Consider the following 26,951-nt stretch of genomic DNA (forward strand, 5'->3'; position numbering starts at 1 on the left):
TTAAAGCTTCCACAGCAATGATCAATATAATGAACATCTGGGAGATTAATAGTAGGCTTAAAAAAAATCTAAGACCACTTTAAGTATAAAGTTAGTATTTGTTCTCTATGAAGCCTTGTCCCTGTGGAGAACAAGTTAGGACTGAATCACCATAGGAGCTTTTAACTCAGTCGCCTAGTAGATATCACAACAACAGTGTAAGGATAGTTTACAGAAGCATCACACAAAAAAGATGAATAGGTTAAGGTGACCACTTTCATTCTTTAATAATCCCAATAAAAACCTCTCCAGACCAACTTGATTTGAAAAAATATAAAACATTTAAATTGTAAAGTCAACACCACGCGTTCATCAAGAACCAATCAAGATATACTACTAATCCATGAATGTATCTAAAGCATCTTAAAAATATATAAACCATCATAAAGAAATATAGCTATACAAAAATATATGACAACACTTTAAAGTTAAATATATGAAACTTAAAAAAAATGTAATATTAATAGATTCATGCATCCAAAAATATTTGCCATTTGAATATTTGTTTCTCTAGTGTGTACGAGACTGCCTCATAGGCTGGATCTTTTTTGTTTTTCAGTCTCCTAGTAAATGTCAGAGCAATGAGCACAATAGTCTTCCAAGTTACAAACCTCAGCGGATGATTATGTAATACCCCTTTCAAAAACTGTTTAACTTGAGCATTATTCAACAAGACAGGAGAAGATTCAAGGGCAAACAACCAGAAAAGGCCAACATACATACCTTGATAGAGGAATATGAAAGGCCACTGAATAATAGCTCTTAGAAGTAATAAAAAAAAACAGATGCACCTGGGTGTGAAGAGGATCCTGGTCTTCTGACTGGCAAATATTTTCCAGAATCAAAGAGATATCCAAAAATCAACTTACCAAAAAATCTAAAAGAACACTGTTCTGGGCTGTATCATAGAGCTTAATCAAGCATGTTAATTCCATCAATGTACGGAATATCTTCAGAACTGAAAAATACATTCTCTCTGTTTTTTAAAAACATTTCTTGTTACATAACAAATAAGATCACCCTGCATGCATAATTAATCAGTCACTTCAATAATACATGTAAAGTCATAGAAAGGTTTTAAATCCTTATATTTAAAAATACTTAAAGTACTTGCTTTAATAATTATAAATATTAATGTAAACACACTTGTAAAAAATAAACATTAAAACAATTTCCTAAATCAAGTTATAATATAAGACCTACATATAACATTACAAATAGCTAAATTAATATATAAATTAAATTAAATATATATGAATGCACTTAAAAATATTTTCTCTAATATGTTTGAAATGTTTATTTGTTTACAATGAGTTTAAGTAAGGTGCAACTATCTTTGAAAAAGGAAAATGTATAACTATGTATATAGACATGCTAGTGCTAGGTGTTACAATGTAGCTGCTCTAAGAGCTGAAGCACTACTAATGCTGATTCTGTAATTTAACCCTGGGAGGTAGGAAGCATCAAGCAGTTATTGCTAGTAAAACCCTTCATACCCCAGTCAGAATTCCCATGCCCCCCATACTAAAGGTGGAAACATTAAAAAAAAAAAAAAGGAATTTTTAAAAAATGTCTACATCCCTTATAATGCCTACTCAGGGTGTTACTAGTCTCGTTTTCTTAATAGTGTATACATACTGATAAATTCTGGCTTTCAGAGCTCTTTTAGTTTTATTTGTGTAGAAGGCTGAGCATGTCATACAACTAGCAAGGTATACTACTGCCCTAGTGTTGCAGCCATGTTTGCATTTTGGGGCACTTACACTTTGGTAGATACTCACAGTAATATTAACTGAATCAAAAACATATCTACATTGATAAAATATGTCACATTTCTTCACCCTAATTACTTTTTTCAGCCCTAAGGTAGTTATAATCATTTCTCAATGTATGATTTTCAAATTTTAGCTTTCTAATACACAAAGTGGATTGTCAGCCAACTTTCAAAGTAAGTCTAGGGATCCACAAACTGCCTTCCAATTTATGTTCATAATTCTCTTTATGATATTATTACCTTTGTTATATGAGCTAACCTGTTTAGATACCAATCATGATTTTGCCAAAATGGTTGATTTTATATAAATATATATATATATATATATATATATATACACACACAAACACATACATATACTTATATTTTTTGGTTCATACCTCTGGTTACTATATTTCTCAGCCAAGATAACATCCAAGTAGCCAATAGAATCTGTACCCACTTTAATGGTATATTATAAAAATTATTCAAAGCTGTTCATATAAATGAATTCAACTTTTTTGCTGTTCATCCATATAAATTGTAAAATTGTCATCTAAAAACATAGTTAGATTTTAATATAGGAAGTAAACATAATTCACAAAATATATTTTGTTTCCCAGTACCATAAGATTAAGCTCCCATTGCAGCACTTTTAATTTGCTTAAAATATTCACAGTAAAAGTACACAAAAGTATTCTTCATTACCATCTGCATACACCCAAGAATATTATTATTGTATTTTGAAGTTAGAGTGTAGTCAATGTAAAATGCTTCTTGTAACCATTCCAGTCCAATAACCATAAGCAAGGCCATCACGTCAATAGTAACAAAAAACTCCATCTGTTAAAAATTTGCAGCCAGCCATCACATTTAAAAAGTATGGAGTCCTTAAGCACATGGGGTCTATTATAGAAAGTTTTTTTAACACTCTGTCTACATCACCAGAGGCTCAGTTTTTGAACCCACAGAACTATTGTACACATTGGAGGGTCAAATACACTTTTGTAGGTTTTGGGGATACCAAATGTAGAAGGAATAACTGATTGTTTCACTTTTAAGTATTTACATTTTGTCACAGGGAAGATGTTGGTGAAATATGTCTTCCAACCAATTGTTAAACCTTGTGTAGGCTATATTGATTTCATTTTTGGATACCAGACTCTAAAACCTACCATCATTCAAGAATCCTAACATTTGCTCAGGTAGTTGAAATAATCCATCACACACATGCACACACACACGCACACACAACCTACACCTTTATCAGGCTTCATAACTCATTTAACAGTATCATGTTAAGTTGTCAATCTCACCTTTATTCTTGCTGGATGGGTTCGGCTCCGACTCGGCCAATACTAAAGCTCGAGAGCTATTTTTACCGGCTTGAGGCTCCTCTATATCCCACAATGCTAGGTGGTAACTACTCAGATCTCGTTTGCCGCTTTAGCTGCGAGGTGCTTTTTTCTACCGGCTCTGCAGGTTAGTTTAATTTACTTGGTAAATTTCTCTAAAAACCCCTTAGTTTTTTATTCAAATATTGTAGTTGTTGTTGTTCCCTACGTTTCCATCCCTTTTAGCTTAATCCAGGTCCCTTTTGTCCTGTTAATTTGTTAGGCCTTTGGGCCTAACCCTTATTTTCCCTTAGTCAGTCAGTGTTATTTCTTGTGTCCGTGTGATTGACTTAGTTTTGTTAAAGGGGTGTATCTGTGTGTGCTTCTGTTTTTGCACTTTTATTTAAGATGTCTAAAGACACCAAGGTCTCAGGCTTCAAGAAGTGTGACTCGTGCTGTCAGAAAATGTCTCTGACAGACAGTCACACTTTTTGTGTATATTGCCTGGGACCTCTGCACCTGCAGGACTCTTGTTCTGTCTGCCATGCATTCAGTCCAAGAGTCCTGCAGGAGAGCAGGAACAAATTAATACTTAGAGGCTTATTAAAGCCTGAAGGCTCCACGACCCAGTCTTCGTCAGGGAAGCCTTCGAAGCCTTCCAGGCCATCGGCTCCAGCTTCAGAGCCTTCGACCGGAGGCACCAAAACTGCTTCAACATCGGCTCCGGCTGGAACCGATGTTTCTAAGAGTCAATCTGTTACCTCGGCTCCGGCCGGAGCCGAGGGTTCCATGACTACAACGGCTCCGATAGTAGTATTGGAGCCATCTACTAGAAAGAGGTCAAGGTCCCCATCCCTTGGCTCCATTCACTCGGCTCCGGGATCCCCACTTCTGTCGGAGCGGAGCCACAGGTCCCATTCCTCTCCGTCCTCCAGGCTGTCCGACCATGACTTAGAGAGGGTGGTTAGTAGACTTTTAAAGTCTCAGGCACTAGCCCAAATGTTGCATAGCCCTACTCAACAGTCAGTGGCAATACCCATCCCATTTTTGGTTCCTCCTCCGACTCCTTTGAGTTTGGAGCCGGAGCTTGTGGGAGCCGTGATTGTCGGCATGTCGGAGCCGAGTCCCCCCCACCTTTTGGCTCTGTCATCAGCTCCGATCTCCTCTTTGGAGGGATCTGGGCGCCGAGCTTCCCTCTTCGGCTCCGAGGGGGCGAGTGGCATCGGACCCTTGTCCGACCCCGTTCTCCATCTCGGAGCTTCGGCGCTGGTGAGTTCGGCCCCAACATCGGCCTCGGAGCCATCCCTCTCGGTGCCGGGAGGAGTCCTCGTCTCTTCGGAGCGGGGATCTTCAGCCCGGCCTGATCGGGGCGCCTTTGAGGTCATGAGGAGCGTGCTAGACCCTGTGTCTGCCCCAGGGTTGGCTCCCTCAGCTCCTCCCTCCACAGTGCCTGTGGTAGTCTCTACCCACCCTCTCGTTACAGACCGTAGAGACCCAATGCCTCAGGTTTCCCCATTGGGAATATCCTCCTCTTCCGAGGCCTCCCATGATCCGGCAGGGGAACCTCCTCGGAAGAAAAAATGCAAGAGGAAGCATATTGACTCCCCTGAGTCTATCACGTTGGATACCGACTTGGATGAGTCAGAAGGGTCCCCACGGTACCCCTCTGAAGATGTCTCCTTTTCTGACATACTTGAAATCCTTAAACAGAGGGGGAACTGGTCCACCCTCAACCCTTCCAAGGACGAGTCGGTTTACCTTGAGACGTTTGGTTCTCGCCCTTCCACCTCCTGGGTGTCTCCTCCCTTCTACCCCCTCATGGAGGTGGTGGCAAGGAAGGCGTGGACGGCCCCTGATACGGTGGAGCCTACCCCACGGAGGCCATCTAAATTCATCACAGCTCCTATGGTAAAACAATTCTTATCTAAGGGCGTCCCCGTTGATGCCATGGTGGTGGCCGCAGCCACTAAGAAGGAATTAGCTGATCCTTCAGTACCTGTCCATCCTCCTAATAAGGAATCTAGGACTATGGATAGGTATGGTAAGCGGATGTTTTCCTCAGCGACCTTTGCTATGCAGTCACTGAACTACTTGTGCCACTTCACCCGTCTTCAGAGAGACTTGCTCACATAAATGGGTGATGCTATACAGGATCCAACAGCTGAGGGGTTTCGAGACAAGATGAACTCCAAGTTGGCAACCCTAAAATCGATGGTCAACTCCTCCATGTGGCTTATCTCCTATGTGGCTGATGGGGCGAGTAGGGCCGCAGGTACAGGCGTAGCTTTACGACGTCACGCCTGGATGCGGCTTTGCAACTTTGCAGACCCTTTCAAGATATCCTTCACCAATTCCCCTTTTGACGGTTCAGCTTTGTTTGGACCTCAGGTGAAGGATATTTTGACTAGGTGCAAGCAGGAAGGCAAGACTCTCTCTGCCGTGGGAGTCCGTTTTTCCACCCCTTCCAGACCATATCCTAAGGGTCAGAAGGGGGGAAAGATGTGGTTCCGCAAACCACAGGGAGTCTCGCCTGACGCACGAGGTCAGTTCCCCTCTAAAGGCAGAGGGGGGAACAATAATAGACGCCGCCCTAGAGGCAGAGGGGGTCCGCAGAATCAGGGTAGCAGAGAGACTCTTTCTGACAAACCCTTTCACCATCCCTGAGGAGCTGCCCGACTGTCCACCTTCGGAGGCAGTCGGGGGAAGATTATCACTGTACCCAGAAGCCTGGCTTTCTCTCACTCAAGACAGATGGGTCCGGTTGATTATATCTGAGGGTTACAAAATCCCCTTTGTCCACACCCCATATCAACCAAAAGGGCCCCTTCCAGACGTTCCACCCAGTCTAAGGGAACGGGCAGCGCTAGAAATATCAAAGCTGCTCTCAAAAAGAGCTATCCAGCCAGTCCCGGCAGACCAACAAGGATCCAGAATTTACTCCAAATTCTTTTTGGTACCAAAAAAGACAGGGGACTGGAGACCAATATTGGATCTCAGCAGACTAAACAAGTCCGTAAGAAAAACAAAATTCCGGATGGTCACGCTACAGTCCATTCTACCCTTCTTGGGTCAGGACAATTGGTTCTGCTCAATAGACCTTCAGGATGCGTACTATCATATCAAGATGCACAGATGCTCCAGAAGGTTCCTCCGCTTCTGGCTGGGAGCCAGTCACTACCAGTTCAGAGCCCTGCCCTTTGGTCTCACTACAGCCCCCCCGAGTGTTCACCAAATGCATGGCAGTGGTAACGGCTCACCTGAGACGACAAGGATTCCAGGTGTTTCCATATCTAGATGACTGGCTCCTTACCGCCACCACCAGGCATCAACTTCTCCTAGCCAGAGACTGCACCATTCATACTTGCAAAGCTCTAGGCATCTCCATAAATTTCAAAAAATCTGCCTTGTCAGTCTATTACCTTCATAGGTGCCACATTAGACACAATTCATCTTTCCGCAAAGCTAACAGAGCAAAGGGTGTCAGATATCCGCAGACATGTTCATATTCTTCTTCAGTGCAACAAAATCCAAGCCAGGTTTGTCTTGAAGGTAATAGGTCTCATGGCGGCTGCCATTACACTCCTTCCCCTAGCTCGTTTTCACATGCGGATCCTTCAGTGGATGCTGTTTTCTCAATGGTCCTACCAACAGCTCCCAATGTCTCACAGCATTTTGCTGACCCAATCTTGCAAGAATCATCTTTCTTGGTGGATGTTCTCACCTCAAATTCTTCAGGGCAGATCCCTAGTTCCTTCCCCCCGGTCACCACGGTGACGACGGATGCCTCCCTGATCGGGTGGGGCATTATCAAGGCAGGACTGTCCAGGGCACGTGGCAACCTTTCGAATGCCACTTGCACATAAATGTCTTGGAGATGAGAGCAGTACTTTTAGTGCTGCAGGGCCTTCAGGACTCTCTTCCCACCGGGACTGTTGCAGTTCAGACGGACAATACGTCCGTAGTGTGGTACATCAACAAACAGGGCGGAACCAAGTCCTATCCGTTATGTCGAGAGGCACTCAGACTTTGGCAGTGGGCGATCTCTTCTCAGCGGTTTCTGACCGCAACGCACATCCCCGGGAAGTCCAACGTGATAGCGGACGAGTTAAGCAGGGCCATACTCATGCCACACGAGTGGTCTCTCAAACAATCAGTGCTGGAAGAAATCTTTCAGAGATGGGGTCGACCTTGCCGCAATCTTTTTGCAACTCCCCAGAACAGCAAGTGTCCCGATTTCTTCACCCTCTTCCCTCTACCCGGCCAACCCACCAGAGATGCTCTAGTCCACAATTGGCCCCGGGGACTTCTGTATGCCTTCCCCCCCTTTCCACTGATCACTCAATTAATTCAGAAAGCTACCACTTTGAGAGTCACTTTGATCCTCATTGCTCCGTACTGGCCTCGACAGATATGGTTTCCGTTCCTGCATCGTTACCTCTTGGAACAGCCTTGGCATCTGGACCCAGTGCCAGAACTTTTGACCCATCAGTCGGGTCAACTGCACCACTCCCTCCAATCTCTCAACCTCACAGCTTGGTTGCTCCACTTCCTACCCTAGCCAGGCTTCCTCTAATTTCCCATTCAGTCCGTAACATCCTTATAGCTTCCCACAAGTCTTCTACCAGAAGGATTTACAATAGCAAGTGGAAACGTTTTTCCTTCTGGGCAGCAACTAAAAACATAGACCCTTTCACCGTGCCTATCCAGTCTATTCTAGACTTCCTGGCAGAGCTTTTTCACTCTGGCTCTTCTTCATCTACGATCAGAATACAATTGGCGGCCATATCTAACTTTCACGTAGGCCTTTTGGACTCCAACATTATGTCCCATAAACTTTGCAAAGACTTTCTCAAAGGTATCTTTTTGCTCAAGCCCCCAATCAGAGATCCCCCACCTCAGTGGGACTTAAATCTAGTCCTGGCTTCCTTGATTCTTCCCCCCTTTGAACCTGCGGCTTCCTGTTCTCTGAAGTTGCTCTCATGGAAAACCCTTTTTCTAGTAGCCATAACATCAGCTAGAAGGGTATCTGAACTTCATGCTCTTTGCATTCGTCCTCCGTATTTAGTTTTCCATAAAGACAGAGTGTCCCTTAGGACTAACCCATCCTTTTTACCCAAAGTTGCTTCTGAGGCAAATCTAAACCAGACTATCGATCTTCCAGATGTTCATCATGCATACAGCTGCAGTCATAACAGATGGGTTCTCCTGCCGTCAGGCGGGTCCTCGGTCGGCTGAATTCCAAAGTGTAGGTCCGGCGTCGGTTGTCGTCGCTTCTTCCCTGATGTCAGTGTGACAGGGGTATAAAGGAACCAGCCAATGCCATTTTCTCCAGTCTTTCTTGCCGCACGGCGCCTGAAGCAGAAGCAGTTCACAAGTGCCGGTCGGCCAGCTCCTGAGATTACGAAAATTTGGAAACCGAAGTCTTCTTAAAAGCTAAGTACCCCGTTGGGGAAACTTTTCTTGCCTCAGACTGATGTCAGACAAAGTTAATAATTGTATTTCTTGTGGGAAGCAAATACCGCATAAGGATTTCCATTCCCTCTGTATACCTTGTTTAGGCCCGGACCACAACATCTCGGTCTGTCGCTTTTGTGCTACATTCAACAAACGCACTATTAAGCATCGGGCGGAGTTTGCCCAGCATTATTTTGGGAAAGCATTTAACTATACTATGTCGTCGGATACTCCGACTCCGGTTTTGTCTAAAAAACGCAAAGACAAGGACCGACACACGAGGTCCATGGCCTCTGCCGACACCACGCCAAAGCCGACTACACGTGGTCTGGTTCTCAGCGAGGCGCCTACGCAGCCCCTGATTACCGACGACACTTCTTTGATGGTGTCTCCTGTGACAGAGGTCGCAGGCTCCTCAGCCCACACCCAGACTACAGATACCGAAGCCACTCTTGGCGTTGAAACTCAGAATGTGGACAGCTACACAGGGCCCATCTCCAGGCCCCATGCCTAAGAAACAGATGCTTAAAATGGCTGAGGATTTAATTACTCTAATCAGAGGTTCTCAGCCCCACCGGACAAAGGCCCAGAGTGGAGGAGGATTCCCTCCTCTGATCAGGGCTCCATTATTTCAGAGCACTCTGATGATCAGGAACATTCTTACTCCCCTTTTGAAGACTCTGATGCGGAGAAGTCCATCCCTTCTGTATCCCCCCCTGAGGATTACTCATTTGGGGAAACTTTGCATACCTTAAGGGAACACTTCCACTGGGAAGGCCAGGATTATTCAGATTCCAAGAAAAGGCTCAGGGAATTTCTCTTGTTACCTCAGCACAGGCCTCTGGCTATACCTCCTGTCTTGGACATCCTAGATGATGTTTACTCGGAGGCCTGCCTTAACCCGGACTCTCTACCTCCAGCTCCAGTTAAGCCTGACAGGTACTACAGGGTTCCTGACTCACACCAATTTCTATACAAAGCCATGCTGCTGACCCAGAAACCATCTCACAGGGACCCAAGGGAGTTAAGGCCTCCATTGCCAAAAATCCATTGCCTTCCGAGAGATTCAGATCCTTAGAAAGGTGGGGAAAAAAGGTATATACCTCGGCTACCTTATCCATGAGGGCCTTAAACTATCAGTTTCATATGCTAAAATACCAACAGTTTTTGTTATCACAATTGAAGAGTAAAATGTCACAACCTGAACAACCAGACTTGAAGGAGTTGCAGGATTTGATGCATAGTGCAGAACAAGTGGGCAAGCATACCTTACAATGTGGTTTTGATGCTCTAGAGGCCTCATGTAGAGCTGCTGTTACAGGATCAGTCATACGTAGGCATGCCTGGCTCAAGGAACAAGCCTTGCCTGATCATGTCAAAGCTAAATTACTAGACGCCCCTCTTCAAAAGGATGTACTACTTGGTGCTAATGCTGAGGAGGTATTAAGGAAAATGGAGGAAAAGGCTAAATCAATGCAAACTGTGAAAGAATTTCTACAGGTTCAACCCCCACGTTTTAGTAGAAATTGGCCTTCCAAAAACTGGTCCTTTCTTGCCACAGACAGACCCCAAAGAGGCAGATACAGGTGCCCGAGGGGCAGAGGACAATCCCAAGGATCGTATAGAGGCAGACAATGGCAAGCTCCTACACAAAGAGGTGGTGAGGACAACTCGCAATCTTTCAGAAAGCAAAACCAATGACTTTCCCTTTGCATGCCAACCAGGTCTCAAATGGCAGCCCCTTAGGAGGAAAGCTGGCATTATTTTCAAAAAATTGGCATGTTGTCACAAAGGACAAATGGATCCTGGACATTATAAACAGAGGCTACAAATTCCATTTTCACACCCTTCCAAAAATGAGAGGCATGCCAAACCTGCCACACAATCAAAGGGCAGAGGCACAAAGGCAAATTACAGATCTCATAAACATGAAAGCTATTCAAGAGGTACCTATGCACGAACAAGGTCAAGGTTTTTATTCCAGGCTATTTCTGGTGCCAAGGAAGGGAAAAGATTGTAGACCTATTCTGGATCTATCCATCCTAAACACATTTCTACTCGTACCAAAATTCAAGATGCTCACTCTACAGCAACTTCTTCCCATGCTGGGCAAGGAGTCTTGGCTGGTAACATTGGACCTCAAGGAGGCATACCTGCATGTCCCAATCAGACAAAATTGCAGAAGGTACCTCAGATTTCTTGCAGGTTCAACCCATTATCAATTCTCTGCATTGCCCTTTGGCTTATCTACTGTGCCCAGAGTATTCACGAAATGCCTGGCATCAGTAATTGCCTACTGCAGACTTCAAGGGATACAAATATACCCCTATTTGGATGACTGCCTGATCCAAGCGGACAGCAAGCACATTCTTCTGAAACATCTGGCTTATGTAATAATGTTATTGAACTCTCTGGGATACACAGTCAGCAAAAAGAAATCAAGGCTAATACCCTCTTGGAAGATAATTATCCTGGGTGCCAATTTGGACACAAACACCCAGATGGCCTACCTCATGCCAGAGAAGCAGGGGCAACTAATTTAATACTTCAGAACACTAGCAAATTGCACCAGGCTGACTGCAAGGAAAATCCTGCAGGCTCTGGGATTCATGGCATCTTGCATCTTACTAATCCCATGTGCAAAGCTGCATATGAGGAAACTACAATGGTACCTGAAAAACATATGGTCTCAACACAGCCACAGTTTGGAAACAATAATACCACTAATTCCATGTCTGCAAAAGGAATTTCTGTGGTGGGCTCAAGCATGTCAAACAAACACAGGTCTTCCATTCAGCAAGCCTCAGGCAAATCAAGTCATCACAACAGATGCCTCGGACTATGCCTGGGGGGCGCACATGACAGATCGGTGCATTCAGGGCAAATGGTCCCAAAAAGAAAAGCACCTTCACATCAATCAAAAGAAATGCTAGCAGTAATAAATGCTATTATAGCTTTCAAGGACCTTCTACAACCAGGTCAACTATTGATAAGAACGGACAACACCACAGTTATGTGGTACATAAACAAACGGGGAGGAACACATTCTTACCCCCTATGCAGACTGGCCATGTCACTTTGGAACATGGCCATGGACTTACAAATGGAACTACAAGCACAGTACTTGCCAGGCAAGGAAAACACGCTGGCAGACAACCTAAGCAGGAATGTGATAGATCCACACGAATGGAAATTGCATCCAAAAGTTTTTACAGAAATAATCCAAGAATGGGGAAGGCCAGACATAGATCTCTTTGCCTCCCACAAGAATCATCAATTGACAAAATTCTGCTCAAGGATCTTCCATCCAAAGGCCTGGAGAGTGGACGCTCTTTCTTTCAGTTGGACATCAATGACAGTTTATGCCTTCCCTCCTCTTCCTCTGCTGCCCAAAGTTCTATTAAAGACCAAAGCATACAGACCAAAGATGATTCTCATTGCTCCGGACTGGCCAAGGCAACACTGGTACCCACTCCTGAGGAGCCTGACGCATTCCACACCATGGACCCTGCCTCTAATGCCTCTTCTTCTGACTCAGCACAGTTTCAAAACTCTTCACAGCCAGCTAAAAACACTCAATCTAGCCGCACGGAAGATTCCTCAGCATCACAACAGGCCCTACTCTCCAAGGAGGTGCAGGATGTCATTTTGGAGGCCAGAAGGCCATCAACTAGAAAAGCTTACTCCGCAAAATGGAAACGTTTTTGTGTCTGGAATGAGAAAAAGGGCCAGGATCCTGGAAAACTGAATTTACCCCAAATACTACAATATTTGGCTGAACTGCTAAGCAGTGGACTTTCTTTCTCCTCCATCAAAATCCATGCCTCAGCCATTTCTGCAGAATACAACACTGATCCACCTTTATTCTCTCACCCTCTCTTAAGACAGTTCCTCAGAGGGGCTAAGAATTTAAGGCCTCCAAGGAAACAACCAATACCTGCTTGGGATCTTAATTTCATTCTGGAAAAACTGACCTTGCCTCCCTTTGAGCCAGCTGCCTCATAAGATTTGCAATATTTGTCCTGGAAAACAGCTTTCCTTCTGGCTATCACCTCAGCTCATAGAGTTTCAGAACTACAGGCTCTCATGGCTGTCCAGCCTTTTATCATCTTCCATCAGGACAGAGTTTCCTTATGAACCAACCCGTCCTTTATGCCTAAAGTGGTATCCAGGGTAGCTTTAAATCAGGCCATACATTTACCTTTTTATCCTAATCCTCAAAACAAAGGGGAGAGATTACTACATTCCTTGGACATCCACAGACAACTGCGTTATTATTTGGACAGAACAAAGCCTTTCAGAAAATCAGAAAAGCTCTTTGTGGCCTATGCGGTAGGAGCTCAAGGGAAGCCAATTTCCAAACAGACAATCTCAAAATGGATAGCCCACTGCATACACTTTTGCTATTCCTTTCATGGCAAAACTGTTCCTACAGGCATTAGAACTCATTCCACCAGGGCCACAGCCACCTCTGCAGCCTTCCTCAGAGGAGTTCCTACCAAGGATATTTTGGAAGCAGCCACTTGGAGTTCTGTGCATACCTTCTCCAAGCACTACAACCTACCATTATATTCCAAATCTAGAGCAGGCTTTGCCACTGCAGTCTTGCAGGGCATTTTGGCTCCTAGTTCCACCTAGTGCCTACCACCCCTTTCTTAGCTTTGGGATTCTACCCATCTGTTATGACTGCAGCTGTATGCACGATGAACATAGTACAGTTTTGTACCTACCATAAATGTAGATGTTCGAGTGCTAATACAGCTGCAGTCCAGGTTTCCCTCCCTCCTTCCCCTCTTGGGACAGGCCTATAGGCTAACACATTCTCATACAACCTGATTGGGGTTTTCATTTATGATGTATTTGCTTGCAACTACTGTATTTTGATTATATTGCACTGCATTATCACACAAATTTATGTATTGCCTTCCTTCTGGGGGCACCTGACATCTGGGGCAAGAAAAACTGAAGAAAATGGCATCGGCTGGTTAATTTATACCCCTGTCGCACTGACATCAGGGAAGAAGCGACAACAACCAACGCCGGACCTAGACTTTGGAATTCGGCCGACCGAGGACCCGCCTGATGGCAGGAGAACCCATCTGATGTCCTTCAAGGATGCATCTGCAGTCATCACATATGGGTTGTCCTGCCTCAGGCAGCCCTTCGGTCGGCCGGATTCCAAAGTCTGGGTCCGGCATCGGCTGATGTCGCCTCCTCCCCGACGTCAGAGCGTCTGGGGTATAAAAGCGTCAGCCGACGCCATCTTCCCCAGTCTTTCTTGCAGCGTGGTGCCCGAAGCAGAAGCAGTTCGCAAGTGCCGGTCGGCCAGCTCCCGTAATTCAGCTATCCGAAGACTTCAAAAGCTAAGTACCCCGTTGGGGACTCATTCTTGCCTCAGCCGATGTCAGATAAAGTTAATAATTGTTTAACTTGTGGGAAACAAATACCTCATAAAGATTGCCTCCCCTGCTTAGGCCCAGACCACGACGTCTCGGCCTGTTCAGCCTGCGCTTCCTTCAACCGACGCACTCTTAGACATTGGTCGGAGTTCGCAGAGGAGCTTTTTGGGGCTAGTTTTTCATATAAAATGCCGTCGGAAACCCCGACTTCACATTTAACTAAGAAACGGAAAGACAAGGACCGACACACGCTGGCCGCGGTTTCAGCTGAAACCGTGGGTAGGCCTACCGCGAGTGTCTCGGCTGATGCCGAGTCCTTGGAACTTCCGAACCCTGAAACAGTACAACCGACAGCCTTGGCCCCGGAGGCTCCTACCGAGTCGGTTACAGAATTGCCTTCAGAAACTGGTGTTTTGGAATCTTCCGACACCATACCTCTAGACAAAGCTACACCAGCACGTGGTGCAGCCAGGCTTCCTGCATCCATGTCCATTAAGGCCTTCACCAGGGCTAAAGCTGCTAAACACACTAAAGCCATGCCTCCCAGGGTTATTCCTCAGGGACCCTCTTCTAGTTCACAGATTCTAACCTTAGCAGAGGACCTTATCTCTTTAATCAGGGGCTCTCAGCCCCATCCGAACAGGGGCTCCCAACCTCCTCTAGACAAAAGGCCCAGGGTAGATCCCCCTGATCCCCTATCCTCAGAGGAGGCCTCTGATGGCTCGGATCACTCGGACTACCAGGAGGAGGCTTATTTGGCCTACGAGGATTCGGATGCAGAGGAATCTATCCCCTCAGCCTCCCCTCCTGAAGAGCTCTCCTTTGGGGAGACCCTTCACTCTATGAGAGAGCATTTCAAATGGCAGGGCCAGGAATATTCTGATTCCAGGAAAAGACTAAGAACTTTTCTTCATTTACCTCAGCATAGACCTTTGGCTATACCTCCTGTTTTAAATGTCATTGATGATGTGTACTCTGACTCTAGTATGACCCCTGACACTCTGCCTCCGGCCCCTGTTAAGCCGGATAGGTATTACAGGGTCCCGGACTCACATAATTTTCTTTACAAGGCCCACTCTGCTGATCCTGAAACTATTTCACAGGGCCCTAAAGGGGTTGCAGCTGTTACTACTAAGAACCCACTCCCCTCTGCAAAGGAGTCCAAGGCTTTAGAGAGATGGGGTAAAAAAGTGTATACTTCTGCCACTCTTGCCATGAGGGCATTAAATTGTCAATTTCATATGATACAGTACCAAGAGTATTTGTTAGAAGAAATGCATAAGAAACTGTGTTCACCTGAACCCCTTGACCGCATATCCCTTCAGGATCTGGTTCATAACTCCCAGCAGGTTAGCAACCATTTCTTGCAGTGTGGTTATGATGCATTGGAAGCTTCATGTAGGTCAGCAATGACAGGTGTTGTCATACGTAGGCATGCTTGGCTGAAGGAACAATCTCTGCCAGACCATGTTAAAGCTAAGCTTTTGGATGCTCCACTGGAAAAGCAAAAGTTATTTGGTTCCACTGCTCAAGAAGTCCTAAAGAAAGTTGAGGAAAAGGCAAAATCTGTACAAACAGTTAAGGATTTTCTTCAAGTCCAACCGCCAAGATTCAGCAGAAATTGGCCTTCCAAGTATTGGTCCTTTCCGGACACAGAAAGATTTCAAAGAGGCAGGAACAGGCGTGCCAGAGGTAGAGGGCAAGCTAGGGGCTCCTACAGAGGCCGTCAATGGCAACCTCCAAACCAGACAGGCAGTTCAGGACCTGCAACTGCTGCACAAGGACAAACTCAATGACTTTGCTTTGACTCCACCAACCAGGGCTCAATTAGAAGCACCTTTGGGCGGAAAGCTTTCTTTATTCTCAAAAAATTGGCACAGCATTACAAGAGACAAATGGACACTCCAAATAATAGACAATGGATACAGGTTCCATTTCCACACATTGCCAAAAAGAAAAGGCATGCCAGGTCTGCCACCAAATCAAAGGGCAGAGGCTTTGAAACAAATCTCAAACTTACTACAAATGAAAGCCATAGAAAAAGTTCCTATTTCAGAACAAGGCCAAGGATTTTACTCCAGACTATTCCTTGTTCCAAGAAAAGAGCATCAATGGAGACCAATTCTCGACTTGTCCGCACTAAATACTTATCTCATTGTGCCAAAATTCAAAATGCTGACTTTACAGCAACTCCTTCCCATGCTGGGCAAGGGGTCTTGGCTGGTGACTCTAGACCTCAAGGAGGCATACCTGCATGTCCCTATCAGACAAAGTTGCAGAAGACACCTCAGATTTCTTGCAAGGTCAGAGCATTATCAATTCTCAGCATTGCCCTTTGGCTTATCTACTGCACCCAGAGTATTCACAAAATGCCTGGCATCAGTAATAGCACACTGCAGACGTCAGGGGATTCAAATATACCAATATCTGGATGACTGCCTTATACAAGCGGACAGCCAACAAACTTTGATAAAGGACTTAAATTATGCCATCAATCTTCTACAGGCCTTGGGATATACAGTCAACATGCACAAATCAAGACTTGTTCCATCCCAAAGAATAACCTTTCTGGGTGCGGATCTAGATACAACCACCCAAATGGCTTATCTCACAGAAGAAAAACAAAGACAACTACCGGATTACTTCAAGAATCTGACAAGACAAACTCAGCTGACTGCAAGGAAAATCCTGCAGGCCCTGGGTTACATGGCATCCTGTATTCTCTTGATTCCACAAGCAAGGCTACATATGAGAAAGCTACAGTGGTACCTAAGGAGTTTATGGACTCAGCACAGTCACAGTTTGGAAACTTTAATCCCACTCACTCCATGCCTTCAAAAGGAATTTCTGTGGTGGGCTCAGGCCAGCCAGTCCAACAGGGGGTTGCCCTTCACAAAGCCAAAAACCTCCCAAACTATTACAACGGGCGCTTCAGACCTAGGTTGGGGAGCACACATGGAGGGCAGAGGTATCCAAGGGCAGTGGTCGCGAAAGGAGCTACGCATGCACATAAATCAAAAAGAAATGCTAGCAGTGATGCATGCAATCGAGGCCTTCAAACTCTTTCTGCATCAAGGCCACCTACTAATAAGGACAGACAACACCACAGTCATGTGGTACATAAACAAGCAAGGGGGTACCCATTCCTACCCTCTTTGCAGACTGGCAATGAATCTATGGGATCTTTCCTTGAAACTCAATATACAGCTACAAGCTCAGTTTGTGCCAGGGAAAGACAATACACTGGCGGACAGCTTAAGCAGAAATATCATGGATGCGCACGAATGGATGTTGCACCCAGACATCTTCCAACAGATAACACAATCTTGGGGGAGGCCGGACATAGATCTATTTGCATCCCCCCACAACCATCAACTGAAGAAATTCTGCTCGAGGACATACCACCCACAAGCGTGGAAGGTGGATGCCCTCTCTTTCAGCTGGAGAAATCTAAAAGTGTATGCATTTCCACCTGTCCCATTAATGACCAAGGTGTTACTGAAGATCAGGACAGAGCAGCCAAAAGTGATTCTGATAGCCCTGGACTGGCCAAGACAGCACTGGTACCCACTGCTAAGGAGCATGTCACGTACGAAACCATGGCCTCTGCCTCTATGGCCACTTCTACTGACACAGCACAGATACAAAACTCTGCATTCCAACCTGAAAACCTTGCAACTAACAGCGTGGAGAATACCTTGACTCCTCCTCAGGATAAGCTATCCCAGAGAGTGAAGGATATTATTATGGAAGCTCGCCGCCCTTCCACAAGAAAGGCATATTCAGCAAAATGGAAAAGATTTCTCATCTGGAACACCACAAAGGGCCTAGATGCGACAGTGATGAACATGGCACATATCCTGGAACATTTGGCAAAAATGTTCCACAATGGTCTGTCTTACTCTTCTATTAAAATCCATGCTTCAGCAATTTCAGCAGAGTACAATACTGATCCACCTGTCTTTTCTCATCCTCTCCTAAGACAGTTTCTAAGAGGAATCAAAAACATCAAACCTCCTCGGAAACCACCTCTACCTGCTTGGGACCTTAACTTTGTGTTGGAAAAACTAACACTGCCTCCATTTGAACCAGCAGCATCTGCAGATCTACAGTACCTTTCATGGAAGACTGCCTTCCTTCTGGCAATAACCTCAGCAAGAAGAGTTTCGGAGTTGCAGGCCCTGATGGCAGTGCAGCCATTCATTATTTTTCATCAGGACAGAGTTTCATTGAGAACTAATCCTACATTTATACCAAAGGTGGTATCCAGGGTTTCCTTGACTCAAGCCATTCACTTGCCTACCTTCTTCCCAAATCCACAAAACAAAGGGGAGAAACTGCTGCACACCCTAGACATTCACAGACAGACTTGGACAGAACTAAAGGTTTCAGAAAAGCTGACCAGCTGTTGCAATTTCCAAACAGACTATTTCAAAATAGGAAATTGCTGTTACTCCTTTCATGGAAAGACTGTACCAGCTAACATTAGACCTCATTCTACGAGAGCCACAGCCACCTCCACAGCCTTCTTAAGAGGGGTGGCTACCAAGGACATTTTAGAAGCTGCCACATGGAGCTCCGTGCATACATTTGCCAAGCATTACAATTTACCTTTATATTCCAGATCCAGAGCAGGCTTTGCTACGGCTGTCCTGCAGGGTATCTTAGCTACACCATCCTTTTCTTAGATCCTCCACCCCCAGATTGGCTATGGTATTCTACCCATATGTGATGACTGCAGATGCATCCTTGAAGGACATAGTACAGTTTTGTACCTACCATAAATGTAGATGTCCGATAGGTATGCATCTGCAGTCAGGTTTACCCTCCCTCCCTCCCCTCTGTGGTATTTCTTGGGTACTTACCCCTCTATTAGCTAGCTGGGGGGATCTATTATGGTGTATTTGTTTATATATATATATATATATATATATATATATATATTATTGCAAATGTTTGGATTTTTATTGCATTTCTCCAAATTTAGCCTTCCTAGAGGGCACCTGGCATCTGGGGCAAGAGAACTAATCCTACATTAGTTCCTACATGAGGAAGATGGCGTTGGCTGATGCTTTTATACCCCAGACGCTCTGACGTCAGGGAGGAGGTGCCATCAGCTGATGCCGGACCCAGACTTTGGAATCCGGCTGACCGAAGGGCTGCCTGAGGCAGGACAACCCATATGTGATGACTGCAGATGCATACCTATCGAACATCTACATTTATGGTAGGTACAAAACTGTACTTTATGACAGCAGCTGTATTAGCACTCGAACATCTACATTTATGGTAGGTACAAAACTGTACTTTTTCTTCCCTGATTATTCCAACATGGCAGAACAAAAGTTACACTTTCTGGATGTTCATCGCCGGCTTCGTTTTTATTTAGACAGAACAAAACAGTTTAGGAAATCTAATGAGCTCTTCCTATCTTATGCAGAAGGGAAAATGGGCCTTCCAGTTTCTAAAGTGTCCCTATCTAGATGCCTGGCCTCTATAATTACTTTCATCTATGAACTCAGAAATCAAAAGCTACCATCAAGACCTAGAGCTCATTCAACCAGGGCGTTAGCTACATCGGTAGCTTTTCAGGCTAGACTGCCAATAGATTCCATTTGTGCAGCAGCCACATGGGCTTCTCCTCATACCTTTATCTCACATTACAAATTGGATATGGCCTCCAGAAACTGGGCTAACTTTGGTTCCACCGTCCTCAAGAGTCTGTTCCGATGAGCCACCCAGGGTGAAGGTGCTAGGGATGCGGTCCCATCCAGCAAGAATGAAGGCGAGATTGACAAATTAACATTGAGAAGTTATGTACCTATCATAACGTTCCATGTTAGTTGTCTTCTTCTCGCCTTCTTTCTTGCGTCCCACCCTCTGTCCCCCTAGCCTGGACAGACCAAAAGAATCCTTTAGGATCTTCCTTCCCACTTTTTTCAGCCACCTCTATTGTCCCTTTTTTGGTAACTTTAGACGTAGGTCTATATAGAGGTGGTCTTTCTCTTTCTCCATCCCTTGGGGACCAGAGCTGCTATGGTTTTAGCTATCAAACGAGATCTTTGTAGTTACCGCCTAGCATTGTGGGATATAGGGCAGCCTCGAGCCGGTAAAAATAGCTCTCGAGCTTTAGTATTGGCTGAGTCGGAGCCGAGAATCGGCTCCGAACCCGTCCAGCAAGAAAGAAGGCGAGAAGAAGACAACTAACATGGAACGTTATGGTAGGTACATAACTTCCATTTTCCTCCTTACTTAGGTTGTATTATTTAGGTCTTGTGCTGTGAGCAGCTGCTGTTCTAATATCCTCACACAGCCTGTCAAACAAAGCTATAGAAGAAACCAAGGGTTGATTAAAGACACTTTTTCACCTCAACTGATGTCTCTGTTATGAATTAATTGAATAAGAGATCAAAGTTAAGTTTTTTGGCAGCAGGGACAAAGGTGAACCTTTTTATCTTCAAGGTTGTTCTCACTTATCTCTTCATCAAGTTCAGGCACTGTAATAAACTTTAATGAGTTTACTATTTTTAATTATAGCCACCTTAAGATAACAGTGCTTTATGGTGACTTGTTTTTGAAAGGGTTCTCCTTTATCCCTGCTGTCAACATGAATTTCTCAGATCTACTCATCGAGTTCAAATTATTTTCCAACAAATGTAAACTTTAATCTGGGCTTGAGGACTGGGGGAAACCAATAGTTGGTCTGAGAAACAAGTGGTCACAGCAGACTCACCCACCAGTGGCTGAGACAGACTAGGAGCTGGCCTGATACCAAAAGACTACTTTACAACCTTCTTCTTTTTATGTGCTGGGGAAGGTTCTACCACAGAGACTGGAGGTAGTCCATAGGTAAGCTGAAGAAGAATTGAGGTAGAAGAAGGTAGATAAATGCTTTCAGAAAGGTACTGTGGTGAGAATAAGTATGTAGGGGCAGTCAGGAGAAATAACAGAAAATGTTTAGACTAGCATATTCTGTTAGTGAATAAGGAGGTAATATAGAATGGTAATTAAGGGGAGGATCTAGAAGAGGAAGTGGATGCTATTCTGTGTTGTAAAATTATGTAATTTTGTTGGGTGGATATGGATGGTAGGTGGAAGTATGAGAATATAAGTGTAGATATGGGTGGATTTCGGGACAAGGTAGGGGCAGGCTGAACCACAGTGAGGGGTTCAGGCAGAAAAAAACTATATCTCATGGATTTAAGAAATGGCAAAATTATTTGTATGTAAATTTGATGTGAGCAGTATAACTGGGAAATATTTAATAAAAGTACAACTTTGTCTTGACTGTTAAACTAAGTAAAACCATAAAGCTACCTCTACTTGGTTAAGGAACACGAGTTATAGGGTGCTTGAGGCAGTAAAAACACCTGTTTTATTAAGTCTGACTGCTTGAATGAGTCAAAGCATTTAATTTTAGTATTTTTTTGGGAGCAATATATACCATAGGCCTGCTAACTTCACTAGAGAGCTGCTGATTTAACAGTATGTTCCCTTAGTTGGAGACCAGTCACTGTTTCATTTTTTAGGGGGGGGGGGTTAGAGGAGGCTCGGCAGAAGTTAGTGACTGAAGGGAATTGCTTTAACTAGGGAAGCTTTGCTCTATGAAAGTAGAATATGCTAATGTGGTAAATTAGCTTAAACCATAGCAATGCAAGGTCTTGGGAGGGGGGCTTCCAGGAGTTTCACTTTACAGTGCAGACTACTCTGTGCAGAAGTGAGAGAAGAGAGTATACAGCTCTAAAGATATTTCAGCAGTTAAATATGGTAAGTGATACCTGTCTTACATTAGTATAACTGAAGGTAATGTCCTTTTACTGATTTTAAAAACTTGAATGAAGTTCAGCTGTTAAAGTTCTTTTGTCAGGGAGAATTTCCTAACAAATTTTGCAGCAGGGTTTTCTGGTAACTATGTGCTCAGCACACTTAGTATATAGGGATACAGCTGGAAGAATTTGGAGTTACTTGTGTCAAGAATTGGCAAAGTAAAAAAAAAAAGTGAAAAAGATCTGCAAATAATGCCATAACTCTGCCATTGACCAGTGTTTTGATAAATACAGACAGTTTAACACATTGAGTATATGATCATTTGTAAGTTGCCTGACTCTTTCCATTTTTTATCCAAACTAATGATTTCATACTCACACAAGGTGACATTTTGGGCACAATCTGTGAAATGTTCTTTACTTTCACTTGTGAGGTAATGTCTTTTGAAACTAACAGTTATTTTATTAACCTTATGCAATGAGGTTATGAATAACATCAGAACTTTCTCTTGTAAACTGGGACTTACAGGGTTGGCTACTTCAGTGTTTGGATGGCAGGCATGTCTTGGTTCATATTCATATAGTGTGTTGAAACCTTTACTGTACTTGGATATTATCTGTCTTTTTTCTTTCTTACAGAATTCTATACGCTGTGTACATAGCTGAAGACTTTATTTGCCAAAACAAAAGCTACAAAAGTAGGAAGAAGCCATTTATACAAGGAATGCAATTTGAGACTGAAAGGGGTTTGGGGACTTTTTAATCACTGGTAACAAACTGTTAAAAATTGTATGCATTCCATTTTTAATTGATCGTTTTTATGGCACCTTTTGGAATATATGCACTTTGTAATAATAGGGAGAGGCTGTCTGTATAATGTTTTCTTTATTTCCACACCTTGTTTTTGTGTATCTGTATTTGTTCATGGAAGCTGTTTTTCTTGTGAGTGAAAGGACACATGAATGATAGTGATAATGCTGTATGCGAATGCTTGGAGGGATTCCTGCCAAATATGTTAAATTTTGCTTCTATGTATACGTTTAATTTCTTACAGCATTCCAGTTTGTTATAACAAATAAATAATTATTGTATGAAGAAGTTTGTGTTTTCTTTTTCCCAGTCTTTTTGCAGCAACTGCCTCATTTTATTTTGAAATCAAGCAGGAGCAGCCTGGAGAGACTTGTGCATAGCATCATTAATTATATACTATGAGATCCCACCAGCTGGGGGCATATGCTAATGCACCCCAGCCAAAGGAGCAACGTCTCAATATTTGTAGCGCTACGATAGAAGGATTCTGCAATTTAATATTCAGAGCTATTTGTTGTCAAAGGAGAGCACAGTTTCCTTCAAGAAATTGTTGATGTTACAACATGGCTTATGGTGACGAAATTTGTTTTGGATGACATTTTTGATATTTAAAAAAAAAAAGTTCTACAGAACTGTTTGCATTCAATTTGAAGTCTTTTACTTTTAAAGCTGTCTGGCATACAACGGGCTCAAAAAGTGTAGGATATCTTGCATTCTGTTAAGAAGTACATCACATTGAGATATGCTGTGAAATGAAAAATAGTTCCCGATCTCCTGTATGGGTAGGGAATCTGTACCACTGACATATTCTCTTAGTACTTTTTCTCTTTATCCTTGCACTAAGCAGTGAATCATTTTGTACATGTCATATTCATTCTTCCACATTAAATAATTCATTCCTAGAGTCTAGACTGACTGGGCAGTCATATGACATTTTTTTCTATAATGTCTTCTGTGGCCCCAAAACTGCTCTAACATGTCTTCCCTCTGGAGGTGTGCACTGGATCAGTGATGAGCAAACCATCAGTTCCAAGAAATCCTCAGCACCACCTAGAACTCTTGAATCCTCAGCAAGGCTATGACTTCTGCCATGTCCCTCAGTCTTTACTCGAGATGCTAATGGCAGAGAGATGTAGGAAGTCTGGCACACACTCAATTCCTTAAGGTAATGACCAGGTAAAGTCTCACCACCTTCGCAACAGCTCTATGTTACAGTCAGCCCCAGATCACTACAGATCTCTTGCACACATACCAGCTTGTCTGTCTTTTATGGTTTACTCCTGAAATTCCGAATCCGCTTCAGTCGACCATTCAGAATGTTGACCCGAAATGCTCAATTCAGATTTTTGAAACCGCAGCCAAGACGAAAATGAATACATCAACATCCGTTGTTCAATGTATTCGACATAGCAGGAGGTGATGTGACTCACCTTCTGCTGTGCACATTAATGTACCATTACACTCTACAGTCAACGATACTTTAATTCTACTATTTTGCCCCTCCCACATCCCCTACACATTAAATATACCAACTCTGAGATTGCACTACAGTGAGAAAATGGGCTAATTCCCTGTTCCTCACAGAACAGTGATATCCCTACACAATGCTGAACCCAAATACTCGAAGTACACTAACCATTCGCTGTAGTGTAGTCGATACATTTTGGTTCGACATTATGACGACTAGAAAACTGCCATTTGACCACATGCCAGTTGACAGATGCAGTTTCAAGGTTTTCAATGTAAACCATCTTTTATTTCTCTATTAGGCTACCAAATACACTTGAAGGCTTCTACTAGCAAGGATTGAAACCCTAAAAGTCATCTAACAACTATGACCTACGTCTTTACTTGGAAACTGAACTCCTTTTATTTTTCATAAATCCGGTACCCTCTTGACCTCTCTGAGAATCAGCGTTTTAGTGGGTTTTAAACATGTGCGTAACTTGGCTCATGTCCAGAGTGCAAACATTGTTAGCTAAAGAAATGTTTTCTGGCCTTGAAATGCAGCTTGTCTGCATGAATCTAGACTACGTTTCATCTTTCAGTTGCCCAAACTAACCTAATAGTTTTATAGCATTATCTAAACCATTCACAGTAACTTCCTTAGACTGTTAGAAATCTTTACTAAACTTGCAAGAATGACTTTAAAACAATTTGACAGTTTCCCCTCAATGGCTGATGCATGCTTTAAAAGGTCTCCCTCCCTTTCTGAAATCCTTCACTTCTCTGAGCTTTCAGACTCCTCTATAGAAATAGCTTACTGCCATTTTGCACATCCATCCCCTATCTAGCACCTACACAATCCAATCTTTTACATAACTGCAGTGCTCTGTAACTCCTCAGTGTTTTGATGCTTTCCTTTCTAGGTCATGTTTTTTGTTATAGGAAGTGGTCAAAAACATTTGTTTGTTCAACAATATCTGCCTAATTACACCAATTACTATTTTCCACTGTATAATATTACTGTGTAATTCTGTTGCATCAACTACGCCTTTGATCATGGATAAAAGCAGATCATAATCATAACCCTTAAGCCATAAATAACTCTGTACCTGAAGTCAACATATTTGCTGATCTGATGTGGACCGCATGCAATGGATTACTGTTTGGGCTTCCTTTTGAGTGCTAATTCTTGTTAGATTCTTGTTTCATCTAATTTCCATGCTCAGGAGAATATGCATGTCCTGTCTTTGCATGCTGTGACATAATGCACCATGTTAGGAAGGTGTACTCAGCTGCTGTACTCCTTATTTTCATGTGATGCACATTGATTTGAGAGAGAATTGCTCTCCTGCCTGAAAATTGGTTAACAACAGACTTGTGAATCCCTTAACTTTCAGTAAAAAAAAAGTTTTGTGCAACTTATAGTTGATAATATGTAGTAAAGTGAGTATTGGGGGCAGTAAACTTTAAAATATGTTAACAAACTCATGTACCTGCCCTCAGTTATGTTGTAGAAGTGGTATTAGATAGTAGAGACTTGTGAGTGTGTCAGTGAGTTGGGAAATTATTTGGTAAATTGATTGAGCATACCTAAAAGACATTAAAACAAAAATAGAAAATGTTATACTTAACCAGCTTTGGGATCATCTGTCTACATCAGGTGAATGGAGGGGCCATCCAGCAGTAGGGAAATGGTGAAAGCAGCATTGTTTTTCTTGTTGTTAGCCAGGCTGATGTCTGTTGAGGGTGTGCATATAAATAGTTCTTACTCACGGCTAAATCTTCATGCAAAGATGTTAATACTTTTAACCAGAAGTTAGGTACTGCATCTGGGCCTGGGCTTTTCAAATGAGAGGCTTTTCTTAACTTTGTTTCACTTTCTCTGCCTGTTACTTCATCCCATTTCATATCCTGCACCGTTAAACTCATTCTTCTTTCCTTTACTTCTCTCCATTTAGCATCTTTGTTGTGTTCCACAGGATCTTCATAAATATTTCTCCAAAATATATATATTTCTTCTTTTTTTTTTTGGTGGTCTTTCAATTCCTTTTACCTTGTTTCCCAGTTCTCTATAAAACATTTTGGGGTCATCAATAAATTGCTTATTTTGTACTTTTTCTTTATATTTATCTGTGTATCTTCTAAGTTTTTCTGTCTGTTCTGATGTTTTCAGTTTATTATTTGTGATAGTGCATGATAGATCCTGACTTGTACTAATACTGCGCATTGCTTTTATCACATCTACCTTTCTGAGTATTTCTGTTGAACTGTTCCCTGTTCTATACTCTTGTAGCAGTGACACTTCTTGTCATAACTGCTTTATAGCTTTCTCTATTCGCTACTTCCATGATAGTATTCGATTTATCCCCTTCCATTCCCTCATTACCCTGTTCTTGTGGTAGAACTTTATCAGTTATTAATTTAGCTGCACAGTAATATATCCTGTTTACTTCTGTTATGTCGCATGGATCTCTATGGACAGTCCTAGTTACTGTGTTCATTTGTTTTATCAAACTTCAGAATTTTTGGGTTTTATTGACCTTCTGCAGTCTATTTCTTTCACTGAGCTTAATATGTTTGTCTATCTCTATTAAATCAAGCAATTCTTCTCTTAGCTCATTTTCTTCTAAACTGAGGGCACCTTTTTGTTTTCTATTTCCTGTGAGTATTCTATAGAAAGTTCTATAGCATATTTCTGTGGCACATTCTCTTCAATTTCATCCTGTGCCGTCCGTTGCTCTGTCATATAAGAACTCACTGGCCTTTCACTCCTCAACTTCCCTTGCTGTCCAGCTTAAAGTGAACATTACTGATTTCCTGTGGAAGGCTCCAAAATATCTTCATATGGCACCTAACCAATTGCTTCCTGTTCCACTGGTTTCCCCCTAATTTAAATGTCCATTGCTCTAGCCTGTTGTGGTGCTTTCTGCATTAGATTTTCTACACTGAA

At 43.1% G+C, this 26,951-nt stretch overlaps 1 protein-coding gene across 1 annotated transcript in view; it reads left to right on the forward strand.

Annotated features, from left to right (window-relative positions):
- The window catches only part of LOC122811979, a 1,339,201-nt gene extending 1,316,361 nt beyond the window's left edge, over positions 1-22,840 (forward strand). The window contains exon 12 of the mRNA XM_044084179.1: positions 22,385-22,840. The gene's annotated coding sequence lies outside the window, so the exon portion shown is untranslated. The remainder of the gene's footprint in view (positions 1-22,384) is intronic.
- The last annotated feature ends 4,111 nt before the right edge of the window (positions 22,841-26,951 follow it).

The sequence above is a fragment of the Protopterus annectens genome, chromosome 9.part0 (assembly GCF_019279795.1).
Source record: "Protopterus annectens isolate FY-2018-M chromosome 9.part0, PAN1.0, whole genome shotgun sequence".
NCBI classification, from domain to species: Eukaryota; Metazoa; Chordata; order Ceratodontiformes; family Protopteridae; genus Protopterus; species Protopterus annectens.